The sequence below is a fragment of the Crotalus tigris genome, unplaced genomic scaffold (assembly GCF_016545835.1).
Source record: "Crotalus tigris isolate CLP2741 ecotype Arizona unplaced genomic scaffold, ASM1654583v1 scf7180000024117.2648584, whole genome shotgun sequence".
NCBI lineage: Eukaryota > Metazoa > Chordata > Lepidosauria > Squamata > Viperidae > Crotalus > Crotalus tigris.
Genome location: NW_024100394.1, coordinates 631,106 through 648,677, shown reverse-complemented (window position 1 = coordinate 648,677; position 17,572 = coordinate 631,106). Strand labels below are relative to the sequence as shown.

The following is a 17,572-nucleotide window of genomic DNA, read 5'->3' as shown; positions in this document are numbered from 1 at the left end:
TTTGTTTATAAACTTATGATGTCAAAGTTTGAAGAGAGTTAAGGGTTTTTATGATTTTGTTCATTGTATAATTAGTAAACTTAAATAGATTATGTTTAATATGTTTGCATAATCCTGTATTTTGCTCTGGGAAGTCAGGGGGAGGGGGTGGGGGGAGGGGGTGGATGGGTTGAAGTTTAAGTAGTTCAGATAAAGTAGAAATAGTTTTATTGTATATAATATTAATGTTTTAATTTTGAGAGAGAAACTGCTCGGGCATTTCCCCTGGACCACATCAAGAGGGAGAAGAAGGTGAGAAGTAAGTAGGAAGGTTGAGGTGAAGGAGGAGAGGGGGTGAGTGAAGAAAAAGAGGGAAGAAGTAAGTTGGTTTGAGGTGGGATGCGGTTTGGGGGAAATGGGCGGGCAAGACCGAATGTGGTGTGTATCAATTTGTTTTATTTTTTATCTGAAGTATTTGTAAGATTGTTATGTATTGTAAAGTTGAAAATAAAAATTTTTACAAAAAAAAATACTTTTTATTTTATTTATTTGTGTCTGCAAGTCAGCGTTGATTCCTGGCAACTGCCTGGACATGTCCCTGCAGTTTTCCTGACAAGATTTCAAAAGTGGTCTGCCATTGCCTGCTTCCAAGGCCTAAGAGAGAGAGGGATTGGCCTAAGGCAAGGGTAGGCAACCTTGGCTCTTTTATGACTCGTGGACTTCAACTCCCAGAACTCCTGAGCCAGCCAGGAGTTCTGGGAGTTGAAGTCCATGAGTCATAAAAGAGCCACGGTTGCCTACCTCTGGCCTAAGGTTACCCAGCTGGCTTCGTGTCTATAGCAAGACTAGAACTCACAGTGCCTTAACCGCCTTCCAAATTGGCTGTCTATAAACTTTAGTTCGCATCATTTGGATTCTGCTTATATTGCAATGAATTTGTAATGGTGTTACAATGCTATCATGCAGTGAATTAATAAGGTACTGAATGTTTATTCTTGCTTCTTTGAATTGCTACAACGTGAGTTGATATTGGTTTGCAGTTACAATTATACAACAAGGTCCTGTAATGCTTTTCTTCTTCCTGCTGTGATCTGTTTTATGCCCAGTTGAGTGGAGAAAGTAAAGAATCGGTCTAGGGTAGTAGTAGTGATGGGTTTTAACTGGTCCATTAAATAAAATGGATGGGAGGAGGTATACAGGTATTTTTCTCCATCAGCACTTTTTCTTCTAAAACATACCAAATATACCCAAAAGAAAGATGACGTAGAACAATTGGGGGGGGGAAGGGTGGGAAGGATTCAAATCCTGTGCAGTGTATAGCTTCCTCATTTTGTCAGTTCCAGATGAATGTTAAACCTGGAGATTCTCCCACCCACAACAAATATGTGCATATAATGCACTTGTATATTTAACTGCTTAAAAATAAGGTAACCGGCTTACAAAATTCATCTTACCCTTGGCCTTAAATATCAATCACTTTATATATCACACATATCACACACACACAGACACACACACACACACACACACTTCCGCACCCAGAAAAATACAAGCACATGCATATACACATTTCTCTTCCTCTTTCTATAACAGTGGTTCTCAACCTTTTTAATGCCGCGACCCCCAACCGGTCGTAAGTTGAGGACTACTCAACCGGTCGTAAGTCGAGGACTACTCAACTGGTGCAGCACCATTTGCAGAATGGGACTTTTGGCGGGCTCAGCAGGGCAGAGACAGCCTGGACGATTCCTATTGGCTTTTGAAAGCCAATAGAATTAAACTCTATTCAAGAGAGTCTATTCTATTGGCTTTCAAAAGCCAATAGAATAAAAGGGAGTAGCACAGCTAAGGAAAAGGGGAAAGAAAATGGCGGACTGCGTTGTTTGGCGACCCCCGTGAAATGGTCGTTCGACCCCAAATGGGGTCCCGACCCACAGGTTGAGAACCACTGTTCTATAAGCAAGTGGGAAACTGGAGTGAGGGAAGAGGTGATGGTTCCTTTGGAGGAGGAGTTGGTGTGATGGACTACAGCAGGGGTGGAGAACGATGGCCCCTTTATGACCTGTGGACTTCGACTCCCAGAATTCCTGAGCCAGCCAGATTCTACAGTGAAGTAGAATTCAGCTGATGCCTGCAGAGGAATTTCATCCAGTGGATTTCCTTTTTGGCGACAGGTAGTTTAAAGATGTTTTAGCAAAACAATGTTCTGAGACAAAAATGATAGCCTTCCATCTGATAACGGAGTGTCATATTGGTAGATCTTTTTTTTGTAAAAAAATTTTATTTTCAATTTTACATTACATTCATAAAAAATACTTCAGATAAAAAATAAAATAAATTTATACACACAACTTTCAGTATTGCTCACCCATTTTCCCCCAAACCGCATCTACCCTCTAACCTCTTCTCTCACTTCCCTCTTTCCATCTTCTTCCTCACTCTCCCCCTCTCCTCCTTCTCCTCAACCTTCCTACTTACTTCTCCCCTTCCTCCTATCTTCTCACTCCGGATGCAGTCCAGGGGAAATGACCGAGCAATTCCTCTCTCCAAATTAAAACATCAATATTATATACAATAAAACTATTTCTACTTATCTGAACTATTTAACCTCCAACCCATCCTCCCCCCACCCCCTCCCCCTGCCCCCCTCCACCCCCTCCCCCCTCCCCCCCGACTTCCCAGAGCTAAGTACAGGGTTATACAAACATATTAAACATAATCTATTTAAGTTAACTAATTATACAATAACCAAAATCATACTAACCCTTAACTCTCTTCAAACTTTAACATCATAATTTTATAAACAAATCCATTACTCATAAAATAAATGAAACTTTGTAGTTCCATATTTCTTCTGAACATATTCTATCCATCTTCTCGATACAATAACATATCTCTCTTGTGGGTAGATCTTGATTCCAACTAGACCTTGATCCTATGTCTCCGAGAATCCAAATTAAACTAGTCCTGGTTTATTTGGAAAGCAAAATGATTTGGTCATTAAATTACATTTGTTTGTTTGTTTGTTTTTCAATTTTTATAGTGGCCCATCACAATTAATAACTCTAGGCGACTTACTATTCAAAAACCATATTACAATTAAAAATACTAAAAACATTTTAAAAAATACAGCCTTATCACCTTCAGCACCCCAGGCACAGGAAAGTGGCCAGGTTTTTAAGACCTTACGAAATGCTAACAGGGTTGGGGGCATTCTGCTCTCCAAAGAGAGGATGTTCCATACAGTAAGGACCACTGAGGAATAAACCCATCTTCTGGTCCCTACCAGCTAACCCTCTTTGACTGACGGGATCTGCAGCCTACCCATTCTGCTCAACTTGGTTGGACAGGTAGAGACACTTGGACAAGGGTGATGCCACAGGTAGTTCTATATCTATATATCTATATCAGAGGTGGTGACCCTTTGAAAGCTGTAGGCAACAAAATTTCATTTTAATGTATGCCGATTAGTATACATTCAAAGTGACAATAAAGTTATTATTCTATTTTCTACTGTTCTAGTCTATTCTTTGTTATTTCAAAGAGTTTTCAGGTCTTCCAATTCTGTCCAGACTAAAAACTGGCCAGGGACTAACCTTCCTACTATATAATTTTGTAAGAGGATGATCTGTGCAGTTGTGTACAGCATGAAGATATATTATTTCAATCTCTGGTTCTCTGCTACACTAATTCTGGTAAATCCAACATTAGATTGTTGTATCCAGACTGGCCTGTTTGTAACCAATTGCATTTTTGGGCCATTTTATTCAGGTAGGCATTATTGCTGTGTGGATCTGTTCCTCAGCATAGAACAGGGCTTTTCAACCAGTGGTATGGGTACCACCTGTGGTACATTGGCACCTGGCAGGTGGTACACATCCTAGAAAAGTGGTAGTGGGGGAGGGGAATGAGCTGAACCGGTGGCAGCACCGCACAAGCCTGAGCAAGGCTGGAGCTGCAGGGCTGTCAGGGCTCAGTGGAAGTACCAGGATCAGCGCCAGGCTCCAGCTGGAGCTCAGCGCTGATCCTGGCGCTTCTGCTGAACCCAGAAGAAGCGCCGATCAGCTGGAATGTTGCAGCATCTACAGGGTCTTGTGATTTACATTCAGATGCTTGGCAACTGATTCATATTTATGATGATCACAGTGTCCCAGGGTCATGTGAAGTGACCAAAACCCGCTGCAACCACCCAGCAAATGGGGGGAATAAAAACCAAACATCCTCCCACCTCACCCCCGCTGCCAATCCTCAACAGAAATGCTCACAACAATGAAAACCTCGAACAGGAGGAAGAGCGCCACTGAGTGGGCAGGCAGGTGTCTTGCTTGGCTGTGGCTTGGGGGGCACTTTTTTCAGTGCCATTGTAACTTCAAACAGTCACTAAGCGAGCTGTTGTAAGTCGAGGACTACCTGTACTTTATCACTTTTTCCTTTTTTTTTTTTTTTGTCATCAAGTTTTTGACACCTTGCTAGGCGACTGGTGGTACTCGGATGTTGCCATATCCTAAAAGTGGTACAATGGGTGAAAAGGTTGAAAAGCCCTGGCATAGAGAACATGTTTATTAATATTTTCTTTTCTTCCATGTTACTCCCTCCTCTTTCGATTGCTCAGGAAAAGGGAAGCATATTTTTCATTGCAAATTTTTGGAAGTATGAGTGGCAATTGACTATATACAGGATAATTACAGCACTGATTTTCAGTGCAATAATCATTTCCTGGAAACAAATTTTCATCTAGAGAATAAGAGCACTTCTCAAGGTTTAGCTGATAGAGAGGGCCATTAATGTGAGGGAATTTCCACTTACTTGATATATCCTATGGCAAAGAATGAAAAAACAGGCTTGTGTCCAAGAGACTATAAATAACCCATGAATAAAAATATAACTAAATCATACTGAGATGAGCCTAGGATGCACATGTTAATAGCAGCTTTTTTCAAGCAATTCAAGAACATCTGATTACAAAAATACTATTGCTATTTGGCAAGAACTCATTACATTTTACTTTTTTTCTTTCGGATTCAATTTAACTTTTTGGGTCGGCATATTAATGTGCAACTAAAATAGTAGTTTGTGCTTATAAAATTGCTGTGATTCTACACCTCCACTTCCTCCTACTGAACAGCTGCCTTCAATCATAAGTTTCATGAAATCATAAGAAAGCTATTGTGACTATTTGGGGTCGGGTGGAAGGAAGTTATAGGTTTTAATTGTGTCAAAATTTTGCAATAGAACAACATGACCAAATTAAATGTCAGCAGGCATCTCTGATGTCATTTTGTAGGCTATGATGGCATCATCCTCTGATATCCAAATCTTGTATAATCAGAACATTAGAGTGAATGCATAAGATAATGTGGTTTGCAGAGAAACACTTGAGAGAGGAGTAAACAGCTAATAGAAGAGAAAAAGAAGACAAGTGGTCAGGGAAGGTTGAGATTCTGTTGAGTTAAAAAGTCATCACAACAGGAGTGATGGCTGGCTAGGATGCAACTTGGAGCATCCTATCCCAAAATCTGAAGGTCACTAAGCTAGGAAAAAGGATTGTAATATACTAATGGTATAGTAAATAATCCCATATGTTAGCAAGGGAACTTAACATAGGGAATTGGTGTTCAGAAGTCTATAACAGGAGTAAAAGCATTATCTATATCTATTGATATAGATATAGATACAGAGAGAGAGAGAGGGAGTGAGTTTGGTATAGTGGTTAAAGCATCAGATTAGAAACCAGGAGATCATGAGTTCCAGTCCTGTCTTAGGCACAGAGCCATCTTGGGCCAGTCACTCTAGCTCAGCCCTAGGAAGGAAGTAACAGCAAACTTTGCTGGGAAAACTGCAGGGATTTGTCCAGGCAGCCTCCAAGAATTGGATACAATTGAACAGAATACACACTTTGCACTTTGTACCTTTGTCATCTCTACTCCCTTACTCAAATGTGTCAGGACAGACTCATGGCCTTCAGTTGTAGAGTTTTAATCTTTATTGTGATCACCAGTCCAATTCAGAATGACCCATATTTGTAGTCTGCATAAGCAGAAGTCCCATTTCCCTGCTTCTATTGGAGCTTTTTTCATAATGAAGTACATAAGATCAGGGAGCTTGTGCAAGGGATCAGGGAGAACATCCCTCACATCCCCAGCCTCATATCCTACATTCAATCGCTATTCATATTATGGAAATGAAAATATCAAATGCAGTTGCCAGGATAATGTCTAGATCAAATTGTAGATTCATTAAAATCATTTAAATTATGGGAAACTACAAACATGACAAAGGGTTCAAATACTATATAGGACTTGAGGCAATACTCTGTTATGAATTATTCCCTCCATAAGGCTTCAGACTTACACAAGGAAGGGAGAATGACACAAAATAAGTCTTCAATGAAACTAGAGAATAATTATATTTAGGTCTGTCACCTAGAGAATCAATGCAAGAAAAGAAAAAAAAGAGCTTAGCTAGATAGCAACAGCACTTAGACTTATATACTGCTTCACAGTGCTTTACAGCCCTCTCTAATCGGTTTACGGAGTCAGCATATTGCCCCCAACAACCTAGGTCCTCATTTACGGACCTTGGAAGGCTGGAAAGCTGAGTCAACCCTGAGTTGGTAAGAATTGAACTGCTGGCAGTTGGCAGAATTAGTCTGCAATACTGCATTCTAACCACTGCACCACCACGGGTCTTAGTTGAAAAAAAGAAAGAGGTTGTGAAATGGGGGTGGAAAACAGGATTGTGCTAATTGTATTTAATTATATAAGAAAACTTCAAATGGAGGAATCGGGAAAGGAGTGGTTGTATTATAGCCTCATTTGATACTGATGCCTAAGCCCTACATTAAAAAAAATATTTTAATTATGGGAGGAAACATTTAATGTTTAAACCAATTTTCTAAACAGTTTCTTTTTCTCTCTGTATAACATTGATTTTTATCTACTCTACTGTATGATACTATTTAGAGACACTGTAAATCTAGATCTGCAGCCACCTTATGAAATTAAGCTTGACTCAATGAAAGCTAATGGTGACATGCAATTCTTCTGTAGTTTATTTCTGTTTAGCAAAAATTATCCTAAAATGAAGCATACTAAAAAGCAGGAATATCATCTTGCTGACAGAAGTCCATATAGTCAAAGACTGAGCACTGAAGAATTGATGTTTTTGAATTGTGGTGTTGGAGAAGACTCTGGAAAGTTCCTTGGACTGCAAGGAGATCAAAGTAAATCAACCCTGACTGTTCTTTGGAAGGACAGATATTGAAGCTGAAGCTCAAATACTTTGGCCACCAAAGAGAAGAGAGGACTCATTGGAAAAGACCCCGATATTGGAAAAGATGGAAGGGGGGGGGAAAGGGAATTGCAAAGGATGAGATGGTTAGATAATGTCATTGACACGGTGGGCATGGGTTAGGGCAAACTCCAGGAGACAGTGGAGTGGGGGGGGGGAGGCTGGTGTACTGTGGTCCATTGGATCATGGAGAATCAGGCACAACTTAGCAACTGAACAACAACAAAATCCTAAAATGAAATTCAGGTAATATAGAGAACAGCAAATGTGAGCTGGTAATATGAAGAACAGGACTGGAACTTACATTTTTCTGTGAAACAATGCAAAGGGGGCATGTATCGATCAGGCAAAATAGTATTGGTCAGATAATATTATTATAATATTTTGCCTGAAATAATATTATAAGTCAGAGAAATTCTATGACCCTCTCTACAGAAAAGGATGAATTTAAATAAATATTTGGGAGGCCTTGTGGGCACGTCTGATAACAATCTGTAGGCATGAGGAACTCACAGAGGAGGCTCAACTAACAAAAGTGTATTTGTGTGTCTGTCATAGAGATGCTATGTGGCTCTCTTTTTCTCTCTTTTACAAAGTGAAACCAACAAAGAGAGCGAGAGAAGAGAGAGAAAAGCATAGCAGAAAGAAAGACACCTATGAGTAAGAGAAGTGAGAAGTAAGTCCTCTTCTCATTTAAGAGGTTGCAGTAAATATTTCTATGCTGTTGAACCGGGACATGTGTGTGTAGAAAAGATGGTCCCATTCTTGCTCATTTTATTGTACTAAGAATCTCTCTGTTAGCAATTCATATGAGGAATTGCTTTCTCCAGACAAGCAAGGAAAAGCATCCTTCCATTTACTTATATGTCCAATGTCATGGCCACCTTGAACTCTGATAAGGAGACCAACAATGAGCAACTAGTTCAAGAAGACCAGACCTCAGAAGCTGTGCCCCCCCCCCCCAGTAACCAACAGACACAACTGACTCTGGTATCTGAAGATGAGGAGACTGAGCTGTCACCTGCTCCTTTTACAAGGGCTTGCAGAGCAGAGCGAAGAGCAGAGCAAAGACATTCTGCAAGGCTCCTCACCCTTCCAAATGAGCAACACTGGGTTGCTTCTATTTAAGAAGAGTAGCAAGCTCAAGCTTCTCTGTTGGCAACAACCATTCAATATTCAGACTCCATGTGATTTGAAACCTCATGATTTTGACTCTGAATCAGGACCAGCTGATGACCCATCTACAACAGGGCTCCTCAAACTTGGCCACTTTAAGACTTGTGGACTTCAACACTCAGAATTCCCCAGCCAGTTCTGGGAGTCGAAGTCCACAAGTCTTAAAGTGGCCAAGTTTGAGGAGCCCTAGCCTACAATGTTTGGACCCTTGGACCTCACTTAACCACTCTTATGCCTTCTGTTTTGGAGTTAGAACTCTCTCAAGACAAGCTTGCTGGACTCTGGGGAACTTGCTTTCTCTAGGGCAGGGGTAGGCAACCTTGGCTCTTTTATGATTTGTGGACTTCAACTCCCAGAATTCCTGAGCCAGCATGGCTCAGCTTCGAAACCTCTCCCTTTCCCCTCAGCATGGCTGGCTCAGGAATTCTGGGAGTTGAAGTCCACGAGTCATAAAAGAGCCAAGGTTGCCTACCCTTGCTCTAGGGTTTATGCATTTACACACGCATTTCCTTTGTTGCTTGTTTATATGTGCAAAAGTTGAAATAGCTCCCCTAATTTTATTCTAAACTTTCTTTTTTAGCTGGCTGCTCCCCAGCTGCAGTTTTTTTTTTCTTTTTTTTTTTTCTTTCTCTTTGGGCAGAAATCTCTTCTGATGTATAGTCACACAGAGAAAGAGATGGTCTAAAAAAAAGCTGTTTTTCATATCCACTGAAATACATCCTCCCCCTCCAAAATTTCCATTCCTAATTTAGGCTCAGCTATAACAGAAATCATATTTATAACATCAAAGAAGCTGAGAGAGAGAGAGAGAGAGAGACACCCACCTGATGTGGTGTTCAGTCTAACCAAATTTAATCGTCATTCTAATACCATTAAGTTCATGCCCAAGATAGATATTAACATGTTCTCTTAATTTTACATTCAGTTCGATAAAATGTTGCTTGGGATATATCAAGTTTCCTACATTTTTAATTTGAAAAATGAATGAGTCAGGCTGTATACCCTCTCAAGATGAATGCTTTGATAAGTCCCAACCTTTATCAATAGCCAATGTATATTTCAATATTTTTGGGCAATTTTTACAATTGACTATGAACCTTTGTGCAATCTGCTTCCATTTCTCTAAATTCCCAGTCAAGACATTTCCAGCACATAATTATAGTTATCAAGAGTTTTTATTTGATTTCCATTTTTACTGATGGGCATAAACTGTTTAAAATTTCTGGCTCTACAAAAAAACTACTATATATCTAGCTTTGACAGACCTCTATGAGGATCAACTATTAGCACCGCAAAAGTGCTTTCATTGATTAAACATGAGATGAAGGAAAAATAAGCATGCATACCAAAAAGTTCAAAGTCAAATATATTGACATATATATTACCTTTAAGGTGTATTTATTAATGTCAACAGAACACTTGTGTTTTTATATTACAACTTGCATTGCAACACTGCTGCCCGTTTTAAAACCTTTTAACGTTTACAATAACTTTGCAGAAGGCCTATTTTAAAAGGGCTAAATAACTCCCAATGAATATAAAACAATTCCCTAAGTTGTTAGTCTTGATTATTGTACAATATTAGAAATTCTCTAGGGTGAAAAAAATAATTATAGTTATCATTTCTTGCTGCTGAGTCTGGATTCATAACCAGATTTTTCAGAATATTTTCTAACTCTCCCTCCTTTCCCGCCCCCCCCCTCTCGCTTTCTCTCTCTCTATCTATCTCTTTCTCTCTCTTTCCCTCCCTCCCTCCCTCCCTCCCTCTCTTTCTCTCTCTTAGAAAAATGCTATAGAGAACATACAATAGTTCAAAGAGAAGGACTATGCCTAAGTTTCATCTGCCCAATGTGTCTCATACAATGTCCTTCCCGCAGGCTCAACTTCTTCACTCACTTGAGTCATCAGGAGCTACATAGCTGGTGCTGTTCTTGAAATACCAGCAGGAACCTTTCAAATGGAAAAGGACAGGCATAGTCCAAGCCACTTGACATTTCTCCAGAAGCACATCTCTGCTTTCTTTATCATGAAAAACCTGACTGTAATCAGAGCAGAGCAGTACCTGGTGGGTTCAACCACACTTGTCCTTTTCCCCTTCAAATGTATTGCACTATGGGAAATATAGACAGAACAAAACAGCATTTTTCTCTGCTGCTTGCACAACAGAGGAAATCTATAAGATCAAAAGGGAGATGTCCCTCCCACACCCCACCACCTGAGATCATCTATTCCATGGGCAAGACAAGATGCCATGCCTGAGTTGCAGAGACAATTCACTTCTCTACCCCTGCTACATTTGCCCTGTACCAGGGGTCTTCAAACTTGGCCCTTTTATGACTTGTGGACTTCAACTCCCAGAATTCTTCAGCCAGTGTGCCTGGCTGAGGAATTCTGAGAGTTGAAGTCTACAAGTCATAAAAGGGCCACGTTTGAAGATACCTGCCCTGCACCATTAGTGTAATAAAAACCTACTACCTTCTTTAACATTCACATTTTGTATGCAAGCTTGTACTTTTTTCTGAAGGTAATTAAATCTAAAAAAAACCCCTCTATTTTAAGATGATACCATCTGGCACCTTGAACTGCATGCCTAATCTGGCTGCAATAAATTCCAGTTTGGTGGATCATACTTTCTTTGAAAAGAATTCTATGAGATGTTTGTCTGGACAATCCTGACTTGTGCCAGAGATGACTACCCCATCCAGCAAACCACCTTCATTGATTATGAATACTGAAAGGACTTTAATGAATGAGTTTCTCATCCATCTTAAAGCACCTTCCTTTCTCTATATACTACTAAAACTCTTGTGTCTGATTGTTTGTAACCTTCAACTGGTCAAAACAGGATATCATAAGGAAACAATTTTATATATATATATAAAGTTTTATTATTTTTTAACAGAATTCAATAGTAATCATTCAACAAAATGTGTTGTCTAATTATCTGATTCACTAATAAAAATTAAATTCCTAATCCCTAAATCTTTTCTCTAATTATTGATAAAATATATCCCAAGTTTGAAAATATTCTGTTTCTTCTTTTTCTTTCAACCTTAAAGTAAGTCTGTCCATTTCCGCACAATCTAGTATTTTTTTAATTATTTCTTCTTCTGGTGGTGTTTCTTCGTTCTTTCAGTATTGTGCAAATATAATTCTTGCTGCTGTTATCACATATAAAATCAAGTATGTACTTTGCTTATCAAGTTTTTCTGGCATTATATCTAGTAAAAAAATTCAGGTTTATAATCTATGTGTTTCTCTAACATTTTTTCTAATTAAGTGTGGATTTTTGTCCAATATCTCCTTGCTTTAACACATGTCCACCACAGATAATAAGTACCTGGCTTATGCTTACATTTCCAACATTTCTCTGACATATTTTTAAAATATTTTTGCTAATCTTGTTGGTGGCAAGTGCCATCTATAAAACATTTTATATAGGTTTTCTTTATAGGAGGCTGACATTGTCAATTTATAGTTTCTTTCCCACAAACTTTGCCACTTCTCTAAATCTATATTATATACAAAATTCTTTGCCCATACTATCATTATTTCTTTTATCTGTTCATCTTCCATTTTCAGATTTAATAAGAAATTGTACATTTTTTTAATTAACTTTTCGTCAGAAGTTAGTAATGTCTGGTCAAACATAGTCTGCTCTTTGTAAAATCCATACTGTTTAATATCTTTATCATATCTCACTTGCATTTGTAAATATGACCACCATGTTAAATCAATGCCCTAATTTTCCATCTCTTGTCTAGATTTTAAGTTCCATAAGGGAACAATTTTTGAATTAGCATATCTGATTCTAACTTTCAGAATGTGTCCAAAATCCAGGATCCATGACTTCCATGAGACTGAAATTTGGAAAAGTTGAGGCAGTTTCAGTACTTCTGCACTGCTGTGCAACCACACTGCTGGAGTCAGACACCGTCATGCAATCATCATTTCCAACGCTGCCAGATTTTTACAAGGAATCTCAATGGGGAAGCCAGTGGGAAGTTGTTCCCACTGCCACTGTTATTTTGCCCACCCATGGTTGTTCTGTTTCTCTGTTTAGGTAAAGAAATATCTCTGAAATGATGACCCAACCAATCACAGGACATTTAATGTTACTTGAATAACCCAGTGAGAGAGCAGTAAATGGATGGCCATGGCAACATACTGAAAACACTAAAGAAAGGGATTATTTCTAGATGGGACATTTCTGTAGTTTGTATGCTTTTCATCTTTTGTAATAAGTACACAGCTATAAATCTTTTCTATTCTCCAATGAAAGAAGAAGGCATTAATATATTTCCAGTACCTCACACCGATTATTATCTATTAATGAACTGCAAGGTGATGGAGACAGCAGTAATATGTAAGCCATTAAAGCAAAGCTAATAATTACACAGGAGAGGGGTGTGTGCAGATCAAATGGATGCATTCAAGACCCAATATTGGAAAAATTTGATCTTAATAAATAAGAGAAAGAGGCACTTATAGGGTACTGCATCTGGTTAGGATGTCTGCATATTGTTGTTGTTGCTACGGTAACAAGTTAAATGTCATAAAATTTTAGCACTAGGAAACAAATTCCCTTTTTTTTCTCTCCTCCAACACCCATTAAAAAACAAAATAAACTGACAGGATGTGCTACAGTTAAGGTTGTATTGTGTTGTTAGTTCAGAAATATGGCTCTTGATTATTTGGGAGCTGATTCTTTAACAACATCAAGTGTGTGTGTGTATGTGTGTGTGAGAGAGAGAGGGGGGGGAGGATATTCACTGAGGCTCTGAAATTGAAACAGTAATGTACAGACTTTCAAGTTACTCTATCTATCTCTCCTCTCTTAGAAGGTAGAGGTACTCTCTCCCCTTATTACAAACATTTTGGTTTGTTCTCATAAGACTGTTGTACACTATTTCTTAGGTTTGTTTAGCTCAGGGATGAATTTTTAATGGATAGTTCTCTTTTGTATTTCTTGGCCTATGACTATATATATTTTTAACAAACTTTAAAAACCTTAACACACTCTTGAAGATTGGACTTGACTGTTCTATCACTGAATCTGATTATGGTGGCCCTGGGCCAGGTCATTCTATGATCAGAAGAAAAAGAATCAGAAATAATTTTCCATAAAGTTACAAATCATGATTTCATATCTATGTAAAGAGTGGACTATCTTTAAATTCTCTGCTTTCCTTTTGAGTTCAAAATGCTGTGGTCCAATATTAGGTACAATGATTTCCAAGCAGGGGGAAAGATTAAGATGAAACAAGCTTTAATTTCTGTCTTCTAGCGACTTTTGACACCAGCCGTAAAATAAAACAAATGCCACAATCATTCAGCCATAGACTTGGCACTCCCTATTGGTATAACAAAATAACCAACTATCTCATACAGCATTCAAATCTTCCCATGTAGCTTCCCATTGACCTGTTTGGTCATTAGATTCATCCAGGACCTCCAAGAATATCCCTGCTTCACGGGAACTCTGAAAATGTATCACCCTGATTAGTTGCCACATGAAAAAACTTTTGGATCTTTTGCATCTTTTAAAAGTAAGCAATGCCAATCTGTGGAATTTGTAGAAAAAAAAGACCCAAGCAAAATGTATTTTACTTAATATCTTATTCTAGAAGGACAAGGTTTCCCTACAGCATTTCCTGGAAAGAAATATGAAAATAGATATATTTATAGGCATTTCTTGGAGGGATACTTTTATATCTGTTGTTTGAATATTCACTTACATGATAGGCCTCCAGGTAATTGCAAGTGTAAAAGTTCTTCCACCCCCCCCACCCTCCATATGTGGTGTTTCAGATGTGTGTATCATCTTGAGGGAGGGTATGAATATTGAAGGTAAGTGAATTTATTTTATTTGGGTGAATCACATTATTATTATAAATATTCTCCATTTTTAGTGTTAATTTCTTCCTACTTACTATTTATTTATTTCATGAAAGAATTGACAGTAAAATGATTTGGTACATTAATTTTTGTTATACTGTCTTTATATATTTTATTTATGTTACTTGCAATTGGGCAGCACCAAATAGAATTAACTATCTAAATATTTTTTAAAGAAAAATCCAGCTGTTCAACCACTTTACCTTAATAATCTTAATAAGACAATTCATATAGTGGCACTTTAATCCTGTAGCTGCTGTTTACTTGCAAATATCTGCAAGAGCAGACCTATTTTAAGCTCTTATTTGACTTGGTTAATCCAGTCAGCTGTATTTACCCCCAAAAAAGTTCCAGTCAATATCCTTAATATCTATGGTCTTGAGTTAGTTAGCTAGTTAACTTGTTTGTTACTTTCTAGAACAGACATGTCAAACTCGCAACATCATGTGACATTGCACAACGTATCGGGACGGTTTTCCCATTGCCAGCAATGGGGTGGGTGCAGCTTCTGCATGACGCGTCCGGCCGATGGGCCGGCAGTTTGACACCCCTGTTCTAGAAGGATTGATCAAGCTGTGCTTAGATCAAGAGTCAGTGAAGAATGGATAGGAACAATTGGTGAGATAAGTAATAGCTGATAAAGGTCCATGTTGTTTGGGTAGTTTGTTTAAGAAATGCTGTCTTTTCAAAGAATGAAAAAGCAGGTGCTTACACCAACAGGTTGGCAGTATAAAAACAGACATAAGGGAAGGAGGAAACAAACAAACAGACCTAAGAAATAAATACACAGGGAATAAATAACCAAGGGGAAAATCAGTTTGCATGTTTTTAAGCTTAATGATGAGAGAGTTTGGAACAATGGCGTTGCTCCACCAGTTTAGGATACTATCATACCACATTTCTTCACATGTAAAGAATATTCTCTTCTCATGTTATTGGGTGTGCTGGATTTGCTAATTTTACTTTGTGACAGCCTGTGATGGGAAAGAATACTTCAAGAGGTGACATGCTGGGAGCTGCATCCAAGATAGTTTTGGTGCTTCTATATCATACATCTGGATGTCACTGTCAGTTAATTTGAACCCGAGCTTGATCTGCCATGAAATGGTCTTACAAAGAGATTGCTCAGTTTTCTTGTTCTCAAAATTGGGATGAAAATAAGTTCTGCTTTCAGAGCAACATTTTTTTTAGTGAGGCTAATAAAAGCAATTTGATCTTAAAGAATATCACTTTGAAAAAAAACAACCTAAAATCCACTAAAACTGATTAATCGGCGTATCTGTGCCTTTGAAAAATTACTTTAAAAAAGACAACTAGTATATAGTGTGAGGAGCACTGTGAGTTGCATCAATTAAAGTTTATAGTTTATACTGATGCTGATTAACTACAAAACTAAATGAAGATAGGAAATGGAAAGAATGATTGATGTTTACTTAAAAGCCGTAGTGGTTCAATTTAATTCATAAGTAGATACTAAGGCTGCATATAAATTATACTAAAGAATTTACCAGTGAGAGTTTTTTTACATACATTTGTGATTAATATAACACTGAAGTGTATAGCTTAATGCATGATGTGACTAATTCAGCAATAGACTATGCCTCCACATGTGTGTATGGGGTGCTAGAGAGATTTATTTGAGGTATGCTATGCCTCCTTCTAGAATGAAAAACTTTGAAAATCTAAATGTTTAGTTTGAAAAACCATAAAATGGTAAAAGTAAGGAAGAATCAGGAAAAACAACCATAATCCAATGAGGCATTGAAATTCAATAAATATATTCATGCTGATACCATTTTATATAAACAACAATCTCCTGTTTAGAATAAGAGAAAACACCTGAGACATCCATATGGCCATGCAGATTTAGGATAGTAATACAAATATGATAAAAATTACTTTGGTTCACCACTCTTAATTGAAAAAAAAAGGAAAAGATAAATTCTTTTCCAGAGTTAAAGTCTCAAAATAGTCACCATTTTAATCTCTCCTGGTCAGCTCTGTCTGCTTTAAATTTTACTCACAAATTCATTTTAAGCGCAGATGTGGAAGCAGCGTCTAGCTTTGCCCTGGATAAAAATCAGGGTAAAGGCATCCTGGAATGTGGAGGACACCTCAGACTCCAGCTCTCACGCACCAAAAAGAAAGCTTTGGGATCTCAGGGAGCTCTACCACTATCTGAGGAAAGCTCATGTCCTCCCCTTCGCCCGGGGAAAGAGGTTCCAAGCCACGAGACAGCTGTTGCTCGCTGTCTCAGCTGGCTTTGACACATCCCAGGGTGGACGGCTGAAAAAAAGCCGACATCAGCGCGGCCGTCGCCACCGGTGAATTATGTGGGGATATATCATAAACTTAACACAATTTCAAAGGCGAAAGATTTTTACACTTCTGTTTTGAAGGTGGGCTCTCCATCATCTTTACGACCTGAGATTACAGAAGAAAAGTCGGAAGGGCAGCCGATTGAAGGTGCTATGTTATTGGATGTAGGAGACATACAGGCTGAACTTCTGCAGCAGTCTCTTGTGGCAGAAGATTTTTTAAAGAAACTGAGAATGATTCGTGCAGCCTATAGACGTAAAGAAAAAGAACAGCAGAAGGCGGATGTTGGAATAAAGAAAAAGAAATGATGAACTTTTGTAGTAGTTTTTTGAGATAGAAGATGTTTTAAAGGAATAGTGAATGATTTGTGTAATATGTAGATGTAAAGAAAAAGAATAATAGAAGGTGACAATTTAGTGGAAAAGTTTAAATATTTGGGAGTATATATATTATAAAAATTTTAATTTAAAGTGTATAAAAATAATTATGAGATATTATGGGTAAATGTGTAAAAGAATTTAAATTCTAATGATCTCTGTTGGTGAGAATTTTAGTGATTAAGATGAATGGTTTGTTGAAACTTCTTAAGCAGGAGGGTATTAATAGATTTACTTAGGGGTCGGGGAAAAAGCAAATAGCTAAGTTTATCGAATGTAAGTTTGTTGGTTGAGTTATATTGGAAGGAAAATTTTGTGTTTATTATGGATGAATGGTTGTTTAAAAGAAATATACACCTCAGCATGGAGAAGATGGATAAATTACATGTAGAGTAAATAGAGTTGATATGGGATTAAAAAGTATTATTTAGATTATGAATAATTTTTAGTTTTTAATTTGGAATTGCTTATATTGTTTTATATATATATATATATATGATTAGAAATAAAAACAAAAATGCGACTCTTGGGAG

General features: G+C 37.9%; 1 long non-coding RNA gene across 1 annotated transcript in view; it reads right to left on the bottom strand.

The window, feature by feature from the left end:
• Positions 1-2,830: 2,830 nt before the first annotated feature.
• Positions 2,831-17,572, bottom strand: part of LOC120298638 — a 61,234-nt gene continuing 46,492 nt past the window's right edge. Inside the window, exon 3 of the long non-coding RNA XR_005554158.1 lies at positions 2,831-2,946. This is a non-coding gene — a long non-coding RNA (uncharacterized LOC120298638). The remainder of the gene's footprint in view (positions 2,947-17,572) is intronic.